Genomic DNA, 14,936 nt, shown 5'->3' with positions numbered 1-14,936 from the left:
ACCACCCCCAAACAGCATTTTGCTTGTCCTCAAGCAAATATGAGAAATAAAAACAGATAAGTGGCAAAAAATGTGGTCTTAATTAATCTCATTTTGCAGAGTGCGATTGCAGTGACCATATGCAATAATGCCTTAAACCACTAGGAATTCCCTAGTGGACGAGTTATAGCCTCATGAGAGTTTTCCAGAGAAGATACTCACAAACTTTATTTATACTACAACAACTAAGAAATAAAAGTAATTGTCCCATAATTTTATCTCAGATATCTATACATCTTACTAGCATTTAAACAAGGATCATCAATCTAACTCCTAAATTAATACATGCATAATAATCAAATCATCTTAAGATAAACAACTATACAATGAACTATGCTATGAAATACAATGACAGGTCCGTTTCTGAAACTTTTGGGTAGCGTTCCCAAGTAGGTTCTCACAAGGAATGTGTCAAGACACATAATAGTCTGATTTTTCCACTCAAGTTTGCTAATTCCAGTGTGCAGTAGGCACACATTTCCTCACAATCTCAATGACAATCTAAGGAAGTCGAGGTCGATCAAACACATCTACCACTTACTATCACACTAACATATTCCTAATTGAGCTAGATGTCTTTATTGGGTGATACGGGGCGTAGGTGTTGGTTAAAGAAGTAAGGAAATGGATAATCAAAAAGACAAGTTTGAGATAATAAGGTCTTTAAAATATGTAACTAGAGAAAACCTTGTTCTTACTTTGCTTCTACACTTAGTTTCCATCATTAGCCTTTTTATTTTGGCTTTTGACTCCTTCTTTTCATTCTATTTTTTGGAGTTTTTTTATTTTATTTCTATTTTTATTTTTCTTTTCTTTGGATGAAAACTTTCTTTTCTTTTCTTTTTCTATTTCCTTTTCTTTTGAAGCAACTAATTAATTTTTGTTTACACAAGTTTTTCTATTTTTTTTTTCACTCATCGTATTTCTCAGACTTATCCAGATAGGTAGGCTGATTTTATTTTTTATTTTGTTTTATTGGATTTGTGGTTTGTGAAAAGGCTATTAAAAAGGCTCAGTGAGGCGACTAGCGGAAAATATACTTTGGTAAGAATTTTTAGCTATATCGATCCAAAGAGGGCCTAAATTCTCGCTTAGGATATAATATGGTGATCAAGCAAGTGGATGTGTGATTTCTCTACTCGGAATTTACTTCTCCCTTGTGTTATCACTCAGATATTTCACTCTTATGAGGCTTTTAGGCTAGATGCTCACATGATATGTATTAAGTACTTGTGAGGGAGTTGTATTCACATCCAATGAATATCACACACGTGTCCAACATATACAGAACTACCAACCGACCTCGAATCCTCGTCCTTAGAGCTCGCTTCATAGTAACTAGACTCAGGCAAGCAACCTGTTCAACTTGCGCCCAGAGCGATGTCACCACCAACCGATCTCACGTACTTAACCTGAGAGTTCGCTTCAAAGCGACTCAAGTCGAATAGTCAATCTCACCCCGAAGCGACTTCCATAGTGCTTACTCCTCTCGGTCTATAACGGCTCGTAACGTATGTCTTTATTACAACCATCAAGACCGAAGCTTCAGGCACGCAGCTCATTGATTCTTCATAACTCGCCATCATGGCTCATAAGTGACTTGAAGACCTGGATCTAACCTGAAGTAGGAGAGCGAGAAGCGCGGACACCTTGCCTATATAAAGAGGATGAGGAACTACGTTTGACCTGATTCAGGTTCCCCCCCTCCCCAGAGAGAGAACTTGATACGTAGGTAGTTTGTTCATACGAACTCGGTTAATTCAATATAATCATCCCAATCCTTTGATCAAACTTATATTTGTAAGGATCACCAAAAACACCCTTTATATTGGTGTCGTCTGTGGCTCGATTTCTTGAGTTCACAACCATTCAACAAGAAAAACTTTCAAACAAATCTCAAGCCCACGAAGCATGGAAAGCCTCCAGGATCAAATGAAGAACATGGTCGCTCAGATGGGAGCCATGAACGACAGCATTAACCTCCTACGATAGGAAAACACCACACTCAAAAATCAGGTGGAAGCCTAGAATCCAAATGGAGCCACCGTTGAGGACGACATTAACGAGGTGAACCAACAAATCAACGAGCTGTCCCAGTGAATTGACCAGAGTGCTGTGAAGAAGGACGCCACTCAGATTGTCCAGAAGATGCTAAAAGCCTATCGAGTATCCGCATTCACACCGGAGATACTCAGTAAACCCTCCCCACATGATTTCATACAGCCACGCTTCGCGATGTATGATGGCAGTTCGTGTCCTGGCCAACACATAGCTTGCTACAACTAGAACCTTGCACTTTATAGTGCGCAAGAGTTCGACTACTTGCAGTGTTGCTTGTTTCCTGCAAGTTTGAAAGAAGGAGCCCTCGACTGGTTCTACTCATTGGAACCAAACTCCATCGATAGCTTCAAGAAGCTGACCGACCAGTTCGCTAATCATTACGTCCATAATAGACGTAAGAAGATCGACGTCGACTCACTCTTCATGTTGTCTCAGAAGAAAGACGAGTCAATCCGCTCTTTCTTAGGGTGATTCAAGACAGACTTATTATCTATAGAAAGCGTGCCCCAAGAGTCATTTGCAACCTTGGCATTCACCAAGGCAATCCATAAAAACACCAGGCTGTACAGGTCGCTCATGAAGGAGCGTTCTGAAAAACTGGAAGACCTGTACACTCGCGTGTACAAATATATAAATATACAAGAAGCTTTAGATAATGATGGTGAACATGAGGAAGTCGCCGCAATCTCAGACGTTGTACCGTCCTAAAAAGCGACCGGACGCACGGGGATAGAAGTCCGGTGCCGCCCGCGACACGGCCTTGAAGCTCATTTGTTGGCCGACAAGATCTCGAGCTACATCTTCGGAGAAAATAAAATCAACGGCCTATTATCGACCTGAGGCAAAACGGCCAGAAGACACTTGGAAAGCCATACTGCGCTTTCTATAAAGCAAAGTGCCTTGAGACCAACGAATGCCGCGAACTCAAGCACTACCTCCAAGACCTCATTGAGGCAAGCCATATCAAGCACTACACTAATATAGCTGATGGAAACCTGCGCCACAAGCTCATGGCTCGCAGAGAGTGAAGCCGATCTTTACCCCACAACCACCATAGAGATTGCTCCTGCCCTCGAGGACGCTCTATGGACCGATCTCGTCATGATCATCGCCAACATTCAACTGACAGAGAATAACAATAGAACGATCAACATGATCACCTTCTAGGATGACTCTGTCATGTTCACAAGGGAGAAAAGGTGACAGGTAGGCGCCCTCCAAGAAGTTTACTAGTTCTCCTAGCAAGCGGCCCCTGCCCCACACGCAACTGCCACAGCTCAGGAAACATCACCTTCACTGAGGCCGACCTCAACAAGGTATGTCTCCCACACAATGACGCCCTAGTGGTCCATGTCAAGATTAGAGACTGGACTTTCAAGCACGTCCTGATCGACCTAGGCAGTTCGTGCAACATCCTATTCTATCGAACTTTGAAGGAGATGAACATGCCCAAGTCAGTCATGATTGATCCAATAGCCCCCCTCTATGGCTTCAATGGATCACGAGCCGACCCAATAGGAGACATCATTCTACCTGTCTCAGTTGGGTCACACGAAGACAAGGTCAGCGTCAGCACGCGCTTCAGCATTCCGAATGTCAACTCATCCTATAGTGCAATTTTAGGACGATGTTGGATCCACAAGATGCAAGCAGTTCCATCAATACTCCATCAGGTTTTATGCTACCCTAGCACCAGAGGCATGATGGAGCTCAGAAGCAACCAGCTCGATGCCCACAATTGCAAACATATCCTTTCAGTAAACAAGCCTGCTGGGGCTTCACTCAAAAACAAGGGAGAGATTGCGAAATCGAGCTGGCAAAAGACTTCATCTCTGAGGTCAAGACCCTGACCAAGGCCCCCCGAAGCGAACTGACAAAGGAGAACACTAGGGGCTCGGTCCAAAAAGCCCTTCTAGAAGCTCAGACCCCAGAGGTCGCCCTACCCCTTCTAGTCAAGGAGACACCGCTAGAGACTAAGACCCCAGAGGTCGCTCAGCCTACTGAGGTGGCTGCTCAGACCAAGCTAAAGGAAAAGGTCAACCTAGGAACTGAGGATGACCCCAAGTTCGTTTATGTAGGAGCTAATCTTGATCCTACTTTCAAGGCACAACTTGTAAGTTTTTTATCATTAAATAAAGATGTTTTTGCTTGGTCGTACATCGATGTGCCTGGAATTGACCCTAATATTGCATGTCATAAATTAAATGTTAAACCAAATGGTAAACCAGTTCGCCAACGACCTTGAAAGTTATCCCTTAGGTTCCAAAAAGCAATCAATGAGGAAGTCGAAAATCTCAAAAAAGTTGGCTTCATTAGGAAGGTCGATTACCCTGAATGGGTCGCCAACATCGTAGCAGTCCCAAAAGAGAATGGAATAGTTCATCTTTGCGTGGACTTTACCAACCTAAATCTAGAACTCCTAAGGATAGCTTCCCCTTACCAAGAATCGACTGACTTGTGGACCAGACCTGTGGCCACGAGATCTTGTCATTCATGGATGCTTACAATGGCTACAACCAAATTCCATTAGTAGAAGAAGACCAAGAGAAAACCTCATTCGTAACAGAGCAAGGAATTTACTGTTACAACATCCTCCCGTTCGGCCTCAAGAACGCTAGAGCGACCTACCAGCGACTCGTCACCGATATCTTCCAAGATATGTTAGGTGACACCATGGAAGTCTACATAGACGACATGGTCGTCAAAAGTAAGAAGGCTAGAGATCACTTAGATCATCTCACTCAGGCATTCTCCAGACTTTGATGAACTCAAATGAAACTTAACCCTGAGAAATGTGTCTTCGGAGCGTCCTCTGGGAAATTTTTGGGTTATTAGGTCTCACAACATGGAATATAAGCAAACCCAGATCAGATTCGAACCTTCTTGGACATGCCCGACCCAAAAACAAAGAAGTATATACAGAAGTTGTCAGGAATGGTAGCAGCTCTAAACCGATTCAGATTGAGAGCATAAAAAAATGCCGACCTTTCCTACAAATTCTCAAGAAGGGTGAACAGTTCTCATGGAATGAGCAATGCCACCAAGCGTTCTCTACTCTCAAGGACTATTTGACAACACCACCTGTGCTGGCAAAACCGATTGACGGTGAAATGTTGGGGCTGTACTTAGCTGTGTCTGACTTAGCTATTAGTTTAGTTCTCTTCAAAGAGGAACAAAACACAGAGAAACTGATCTACTTCACAAGCAAGACTTTGTTGCCAGCTGAGAAGAACTACTCCCACATTGAAAAGGCAATACTGGCACTACTTTATTCAGTAAGAAAGTTCAGGCCCTACTTCCAAGCACACCCAATCAAAATGTTCACCGACCTGCCACTAAAGAAGATACTACTTAAAGCCAACAAGATAACTTGCATGGCAGTATGGGCAAAAACTCGGTGAACACCACATTGAGTTCACTGACACACACTCTTTTTGTGTGTATGAGATGGTATATGGAATGTTTAGATGGATGATAGATGATGGATGATGGTCGTTAAACAAAATAGAAACATATCAAAACCTAATTATCCCTCAATGAGCAAAGGATGAGTAGGATATCGTTCCACTTTTAAGTGTATGTTATATGAAGGACATGACTGGAAAGGGGGTTTGAGGGATTAAAAACTATGATTATAGATATTGTAAGTTTCTTAACTAAACTATTGAGAATTTATAGGAAAGGGAATTCAAGAGATTCAAATCCACCAATACCTTTGATCTATGACCTTTTGCTTCATGGTTGTTCTAACAAGTAGACTACAATTACGCAATTGAGAGAGTGTCGTTGCCCTCTTGAACGAAACATCGTTAACGAATAACTATACTTAAGGTTGTTCCTATGTTTATGCTATTAATATCTTCTTTCCTTTTATGTGAACTTGGGTAACTATTCAATGAATCACCATTTAAGGCAAACACAGGGAATACTTCCCTTACTCTAAAACACTACACAACTAGAAGAAAAGTAGAGAATAATAGTATAATATTCAATTACAATAAATAAAACTCTATTCTAGCATTATTTTCAATTGTAATAAATAAAAGCATGTTACTAGCAAATATTCAATTGCAATAAATAAAACCCTAAACTAGCATGATATTCGATTGCAATAAATAAAAACCTTAATCTATACTTCCATCCCCTGGTCTGGGCAATGGAACTAATAACTAAAAACATAAAGAACTAACCTGATTGGAGAATACCATGAACCAGAAGAATCAACAAACCCTAAGCACCGACTTCATCTTCTCCCTTGAAGGAGAAGATTAGCCTTCCATAAAGAAGGAAGAACACGAAGAATGAGAAGAAGAAGAGTCGAATAACATAAGACTAGAAAGACTAATTCATTAAGACTCGACTATTGAAAACCGAATATTTTATTATTAATCTCTCTCTGCCTCAAGTTCTGGAGACAAGAATGTAAGTGAATTGGCGAGTTTCATGAGGCACTTAGGGCCTCTATTTATAGGGGTTAGAATGAGTTCTAGAAACATCCCAAACCATGGTTTGTTTCCTAATACAAATCAACTTCTTTCAGAGTCCAACTTCGTTTCCAAAACTGTGAAAGAAGTAGCTCTGATGTCGAGTTCATGTGTCCGACACACAATCCTCAAGGCGTCTCAGATCACGAGTGTCACCGGACGACGCATCTAATGCCCTGCATTAACGAGAGTCTATTTTTCCTCTTTTGGTCCATCCTTCTTTCCTCTTTTGCGGGTTTTGGTCCAAGAAACGAATCATTTTGCCTTGTGCTTCCAAGTAGGCTTTAAAATAGGTCCAAGTTGCATATTTCATAACTTCAATTCCTTGGCCTTCTCTATGATTGTCCATGAGCTTCCCATGTGATCCTTAATGCTCCATATTGCTCTGTTTTACCCCCTTTTCTCTAATATTCTACAAAACTCTCCTTTACACCTGTAGAATCATAAAACATGACTTATAAGCACTGTTAGTCCACTAAGATGGCTAAACAAGAGGTATAATTGAGGGTTAAAATGCACTTTTTGAGCACTTATCACACCCCAAGAACCTATCAGAAGGGTCAGGTCATTGCTGATTTCTTAGCAGATTTCCTAGTTGACGACTTGAATTGGGAACCCGAGGTCGACACATCGACATCAAAACAACATGACACGTCAGCCTGGTCACTATTCATAGATGGAGCCAACAATCCAGGTGGTAGCGGAGTCGGAGTAGTCCTAGTGTCACCAGATGGTTCTATGGTAGAAAAATCAGTTCACATCGATTTTGCGACCTCCAACAATGAAGCTGAATACGAAGCCCTGATCATGGGACTTTGCATGGCATTAGAACTCAACATTCAGGAGCTCAAGGTCTTCAGCGATTCACAACTAGTTGTTCGCCAGGTCGCCCATAAGTATACCACCAATAAAGGAAACCTTTCTAAGTACCTTCAAGTTGTAGATCAATTACTGCCTTCTTTCAAAAAGGTCACCATACAACATTTCCTATGGAAAGAGAATTGCCACGCTGACAGATTGGTGTATCTCGCAACCCAAACACCGAACTGTGGCCCTAGGAAGCTACTTATCGAAGTAGTCGATCGACCTGCTTACCCAAATGAGCACGTTCTAGAAGTTACCGACCTATGCCCACTCTCAAACACTAAGATGAGTCAAACATGGATGCATCCTATCATAGACTATATCCAGCTCGGCAAAGCACCAACAGATCGCACCAAGGCTAGACAGGTCCAATACCAGTTAGGTCGCTACTACCTAGTAAACTACAAACTTTTCAGAAAATCCACCGAAAAACCCTATCTGAGGTGCATAAGCCCAGAACAGGGTCAGATGATTTTCGCAGGAATCCATGAGGGAGAATGCAGAAACCATGCAGGAGGTTGCTCTCTGGCTCACAAAGCGATCTCACAAGGATACTTCTGGCCAAGAATGCAAATCGATGCCAAGAAGTATGTCCTCAAATGCATTAAGTGTCAAACATTTGGCCACAACATCATCCAGCCAGCTTGCGAACTGATAAACATCGCCAGCCCTTGGCCATTTCACATGTGAGGTTTGGACATCATGGGTCCATTCATTCTACAAAAAAGTGTAGGCTTTTGGTTCGTCCTAGCTGCAATAGACTACTTCACCAAATAGGTGGAAGCCATTCCCTTGGCTCATGTCAAATAATCTAATGTCAGAAGCTTCATTTGGACCAACATCATTACCAGATTTGGCCTCCCCCACACACTGGTGATGGATAATGGTTCCCAGTTCAAAGAAAAAACAGTTAAAGAATTCTTGGCTAAGTAGAAGATCATTCACGCATTCTCCACTCCCTAGTACGCTCAGAGCAATGGTCAAGCAGAAGCTAGTAACAAAGCAATTATGGAGAACTTGAAAAAGAAGACCGAAAAGAACAAAAGCCAGTGGCTAATGCAGTTAGAAAACATTCTATGGGCTCATAGAACGACAACTCGTTCTAGTACAGGCGAGTCACCGTTCTCACTATGCTACGACACTGAGGCAGTCATCCCTACGGAGCTGACTATTACAACGACTCGATCCGAGATCATCAAATTTGGTCAGAACGATTCCATTCTTGCACGAGAGGTCGACTTACTTGAAGAACAACACGACCTAGCAGCCATTCGAGTAGAGCATCCTACCACCAAACTCTGAGGAAGACATACACCAAGTGAGTCAACCCTCAAAGTTTTCAACCTGGCAACCTAGTCTTGAAAAAGACTAAGGATGACTCAAAACTGGCACCAACATGGGAAGGCCCTTATATAGTGGAATGAGTCATTGGCAATGGAGCATATTATATCAAAACCCAAGATGGACAGGCACTTCCACGTCCTTGAATACTTTCTTGTTAAAGAAATTTTATCAATAAACAATTCTATTTTCATAAGTTCTTACTCTTAACATTATACATATAGCTTTTATTTTGCACCTCTCAATGGTATCAAGTAGAAGCACAGCTCACTCTTTAAGAGCAGAATGCTCACTCGAACTAAAAAACTCTACAGGGCATAAATGTTCTCCACATCAAAACGCTCACTCGAGCTCAGGGCTACATAGCTCACATGCTACTTAGCCTTAACACTGCTCGTTAGTTGGAGACCTATACTTTTAGGGTCAACTAAGTAAAGAACGCTCTCAAAGAGCAAAGCATTCAAACAAAATTAAATGCTCTCCAAAGCTCAAACGTTCTGAATGACCAAACACTCACTCGAGTTCAAGGCTACATAGCTCACACACCTCTCACTAGTTCAAAACCTACATTTCTAAGATTAACTTAGTGTAGAATGCTATCTAAAAGCAACACGCTTACTTAAGCTACAAGGCTCACTCGAGCTCAAAGGCTTCATAGCTCCGACACTTCTCACTAATTGAATACATTAGACCTTAATGATCAACTTATCCCAGAACGCTTACTCAATCGAGCTAAAATGCTTCAAGGCATCCTAAGTCTTCTTAGATAACAAAGCATACATCTCTAGGTCAACTACCTACTGGGATATCAAAACAACATGTAACAAGCATTCAAATGAAAGTAAACATCATGTGTTCCATAACATGCAAAACAAACGAACTGCCCGAACACACTCAGAAAACCAGTTCTTCAAAATAGCCGAACGGCCACTAATGTGGACACCAGTTTGCTACGTTATCAATAACACGAACTGCCCAGGTTTCCCTAGGGTATCAGCTCTTAATGTATCTGGGCCACGCCCCAACCATTTCAAAAGCAAACTGCCCATGCAAGCCTAGGAAACTAGTTCTATTTTTTACAACCACTTACAAATATGAAATTAGAGAAATATTCAAAACCTCACCAAGGAAGAAGAAATCCAGAAGCAATGGTTAAGCACCAGGAATAACATGCTTATCATCAACAGGCACGTCAGCTCGCTCAGCAGGAACCGTACTGGTAGACGGAGTGTTACTAGCATCTCCAGGTACGACAACCCACATTCACGCTCTTCTTTCAATTGAAAGTACGTCTCCTCTAGCAACGCATAATCTTGGCACACTCGATCATATGCCCGCTGAGCCTGTCGTGCAACCGACTTGCAGTTCTTGGTGTACTTAGTTACTACACCCAGTCTTTCTTGTAAGTGAAGCATCGAATTGACCATCGACGACCTCCCAGATACAACGTCCTGATGCATTTTCCTCCAATCCTCCAGTTCCTTCTTGTCAGCCTCTCGAGCGAGCTGCAAGCTCAACAGTTCCTTTTTTACCTCGCCCACATCGTTTTCCTCAGCTTCCATAGATTGGGCCGTGTGCTTTAATTTATGATACCCATCAAGAAACTACAAATAGAAACATCAATGTTAACCTCCCCAATAACATAGAAAGGGACTAGAGAATATTAAAAGCTTACCAAACAGCAAGCCATATCCATGGTCTTCAAAGTCTTGTCCAAATCTTGGTCTTCTAGCTCTTCCCTATCACCTTCCAAGACAATCCCTTCCAGGAGACAATTAGCTATGGGTGCCGACCCGAAGCTGCGGTCAGATCATTTCACTGCACACTTCTTCCCTGTCTTCCCAGTATAGACAAAGTTGCTTCCCAGGTCGACACCCCGCCTGCCCAACAAATCAATTTTAGAAAGTTCTATAGCAGCATCTTTTCCCTTCCTCGCCACACCACGGTTGTGAGCGCTCAGGTCGACCCCACTCTTAGAACTCGGGCACCTGAACACCAAACCTCCAGTTCACTTGCGCGAACCAGAACTAGAGCGACCCACAGTTTTTGCCCACTTAGTGGGCCTCGAGTCAAAAGCGATAGCCTTCCGCTTACCCAGAGCAGCCCTGCGACGCGGCAAGAAATCGATCTCATCCAAAACAAGGGGAGAGCCCTCCCTCACCCTACCCGTTGGAGAAACCAAAATTCCATCGTCATCACTAGTTAGCTTAGCCATTCTACACTCCATTGACAACACAACTTTTAGCAAAAGAAGCATACAAAACTTACATATCACAAAATAAGAATAAGGAAAAAAAAATTGGAAACTAACACGAAGCGCCCTAGAACTTTGGCAAGAACTTAGGAAAATAGCTTGAGGGAAATAACGAACCAGTACCCCTAAACCTCTCACAAAAAGTTTTTTAGGGTAAACTGTTTCACTTCCCAAGACATACCATTAATACATCGAAACCTTAACCAACGTGCCGCATTACCCACCATCTTTTCAAATTCCACAACACAAGGAAGTTAATATTTCTGCTCACAAACATTTTGCTTCCTCACACGTGCCAAACACATGCTAAAGTCCTCTCTCAGTAGAACGCTCTAACATGGAGAACGCTTTTTACGAGCAGGACGCTCACTAAAGCTCACATGCTACATAACCTTAGCACTTCTCACTAGTTGAAGCCTACAACGCTAGACGCGACTCAGTGAAGAACGCTCTATAAGAGCAAGATGCTCACTCGAGCTCAAAAGCGACATAGCCTGGACACTTCTTACCAGTTGGAACCTATAACGCTAGGCAAGTGCAACAACATCAGGCAAATTGCATTCAAGACATCAAGAAAAAGAGCTAGGAGAATAAACATGCATTCCATAGTGCAAAATACGAACTGCCTGAACATACTTAGGAAGCCAGTTCTTTGTAACTACTAAACTGCCACTTAGGTGGAAACCAGTTCGTTCTGAAATCAAAATAAAGCAGATAATAAAGGCGAACTACTCATGCAAGCCCAGGTTATCAGCTCTTAATTAATGTATTATCAGGCCATAGGCCATGCAACAATAAATAAAGGCGAACTGCCCAGGCAAGCCCAGGAAACCAGCTTTATTGTATCATAATCACAAAAAATAGAACATCAGCAGAAAAAATACTGAGAAGCCTCACAACTCTTGGCAAAGTAAAATAACTCAAGCAACAGTAGTCAAAACCTCAGTTTGCAAAGGGTCCAGGTCGTCAGGGACAGTAGTCTTAGCATCAGTTGGAGGAGCGGTTACTAGAGGCTCCAGAACATCATCAACCTCTTCAAGTCGCTTAGAAGGTACCACAGCACTGGCAGACGGAGCATTACTAGCATCTCCAGGTATGATCATTGTACTTGTACCTCGAGCCCCACGTTCATGCTCCTCTTTCAGTTTAGAATACATCTGCTCCAGCTCATCATAGTCTTGGCCCAAGCCATCATACGCCTGCTGAGGTCGGTGAGCAACCCCTTTGCATGTCTTTGCATAATCTGTCACAGTAGCTAGCTTCTCATTCAGCTCTTCCACAGAGTTGCTTAGCGATCCTCAAGTTCTCATCTAACATAATCCCATCTAGCACAAGCTCTTCCATAGAGTTGCTTAGCATCTATCATCCTCAAGTTCTCATCAAATTCTTAGCGTCCAACTCTTTTCTATCCCCATCTAACACAATCCCATCTAGTAGACAACTAGCAATGGGTGCCGATTTGAAGCTGCAGTCTGATCTTTTAACCGCATGCTTCCTCCCCGTCTTTTCATTCATATAGATGAGGTGTCGGTCTAGGTCGTCACCCTTGCTTCTCGCAGAAGCTGTCTTACCACTTTCCCTAGTAACAACTTTCCCTTTGCCCCCTATATCACCAACAATATTCAACCTTTTTTCAAAGCTGTCAAGATCGGGTACACTTAAGTCGAGCCCCCGCATCGATCTCGTAACCCGCTTACCTCTAGTTCTCTCTGTTGCAGGACCAGAGCCACCACCAATAGATCGCTTAACAACTTTGGCCAGCTTAGCAACCTTAGGGTCAGGCCTATCCGCTTTCCGCTTCCCCAAGCTACTCGGCCGACGAGCCACAAAGCTGATCTCCTCCAAGTCTAGCGGTGAACCCTCCCTCATCCTATCTAGCGGAGCGACCCCCATGACATCACCGCCTTAGACAGGTCGCTTCACCGACCCACCCCCAGATCCCAAGTTCCCGCCACGACTCTTATTCCTCTCCTCTCTAGTAACAATGCCACTATGTCCCCTATCCATCATAGATTCAGGTGACGACCCCTAATCAGCTTAACCACGCGCCCTTTTCTTCTCCCTCCTTCTCTTCTCCCTGATCTCTCGCCCTCCCCTCTCAACAAAGTAACTCGCTACTACAGGAAGCTTCCTCTGTTTCTCAGATCGACTAAGACAGGCAAACCTTTCGATCACAGAATGACTGGTCCTTCCAGACAGAAATAGCGGCCTCTGCAATAAACTAGTTCAAGTATTAGTTCAAACACAGAGCATATTTCCCAATACACAACAATTAAAGCTACGACATACCATCAAAATTACAAACCCTAGTCTGAACACTAAAACTAGATGTACAATAATTCCCAATTAGCAATAACGACCTCTTCTCCCATGGCTCGTTGCTTACACTGTCCAGAATGCTAAACTTTTTTGTTCGTGTCTGCAGGCTAAAGTTGTTAACACGAGACCACTTCACAACGAAGTGCTCAACAATATCATCGACCTGGATGTTATACTCTCCACTCTCATTTAGCAGGTCAAAAATCTTAAGAAGCCGCCAGCTGTTGCCAATGAATTGGCAAGGCGCTTTCTCATAGAAGTTCAAAAAATCACAAGTAAGCTTCGAGAATATAAGCCTCAAACCAGCTCGCAACTGCCCCTCGCATACAACTACCCCAAAACCCAGCGGCATGAATGCATTGCTGAAAACATCAGCGTCCTCTCCTAGTTCGTATATCTCTAGGTCTCTTACTTTTATATCATAAGCCTCCCTTAAATCTACAAAGCTGTTAACAACACACTTATTTACGATCCTAAGGGGCAACCCACTTGATACAGAGACCTCGTCATGACCAGAACTACTTGCTACAGCAATAACAAAATCGGATTTTATCTCTTCCCTCTCACTATCATACCCTAACGACTCCTCTATTAGTTCATCAAAACGAGTATCGTCCGAGTCAGACATGGTTACTTTCTCTCTCTTTTGGGTTACAAATCAAAGACCTAAACGAGACTACAAATTAACAACGAACTTTCAAAACAAGAAAGAAAAACAACAATGGCAGAGAACTTACTTGAGTATGGAAAGCCTTGTGCAAACTCTGAAAAATGAAGCAACAATAACTCTTCCATTCCAAATAGCTTTTTAAGCAAGATACCGGTTCAGTTCTCTAAAATAAATCATCAGTACACAATAGCCCTAGACCACCATGTATCTTTCTGTACTGTCTTTTCGAATCCCTCAAAATAAGGCGGTTGCTATTTCTGCTCAAAACCATTTGCATCCTCACATGTGCTTAACACGTGCTATCGTTCTCTCTCAGCAGATCGCTCCTCTACAAGAACCGACCTACTGAGATGGGGCTGTGTGAGGGAGTTATATTCACCTCCAATGAATATCACACACGTGTCAAACATATACAGAACTACCAACCGACCTCGAATCCTCGTCCTCAAAGCTCGCTTCATAGTGACTTGACTCAGGCAAGCAACTTGTTCAACTCGCACCCAGAGCGATGTCACCACCAACCGATCTCACGTACTAGACCTGAGAGTTCGCTTCAAAGAGACTCAAGTCGAATATACGATCTCACCCCGAAGCGACTTCCATAGTGCTCACTCCTCTCGCTCCACAATGGCTCATAACGTATGTCTTTATTACAACCATCAATATCGAAGCTTCAAGCATGCAACTCATTGATTCTTCATAACTCGCTATCATGGCTCATAAGTGACCAGAAGACCTGGATTTGACCTGAAGCAGGAGAGCGAGAAGCGCGGACACCTTGCCTATATAAAAAGGATGAGGAACTATGTCTGATCTGATTTAAGTTCCCCCCCCAGAGAGAGAACTTGATACGTAGGCAGTTCATCCATACAAACTCAGTCAATTCAATCAAATCATCACAATC

The sequence above is a fragment of the Coptis chinensis genome, chromosome 9 (assembly GCF_015680905.1).
Source record: "Coptis chinensis isolate HL-2020 chromosome 9, ASM1568090v1, whole genome shotgun sequence".
In the NCBI taxonomy this organism is placed as follows: Eukaryota; Viridiplantae; Streptophyta; class Magnoliopsida; order Ranunculales; family Ranunculaceae; genus Coptis; species Coptis chinensis.
Note: the sequence above shows the minus strand (reverse complement) of the source record.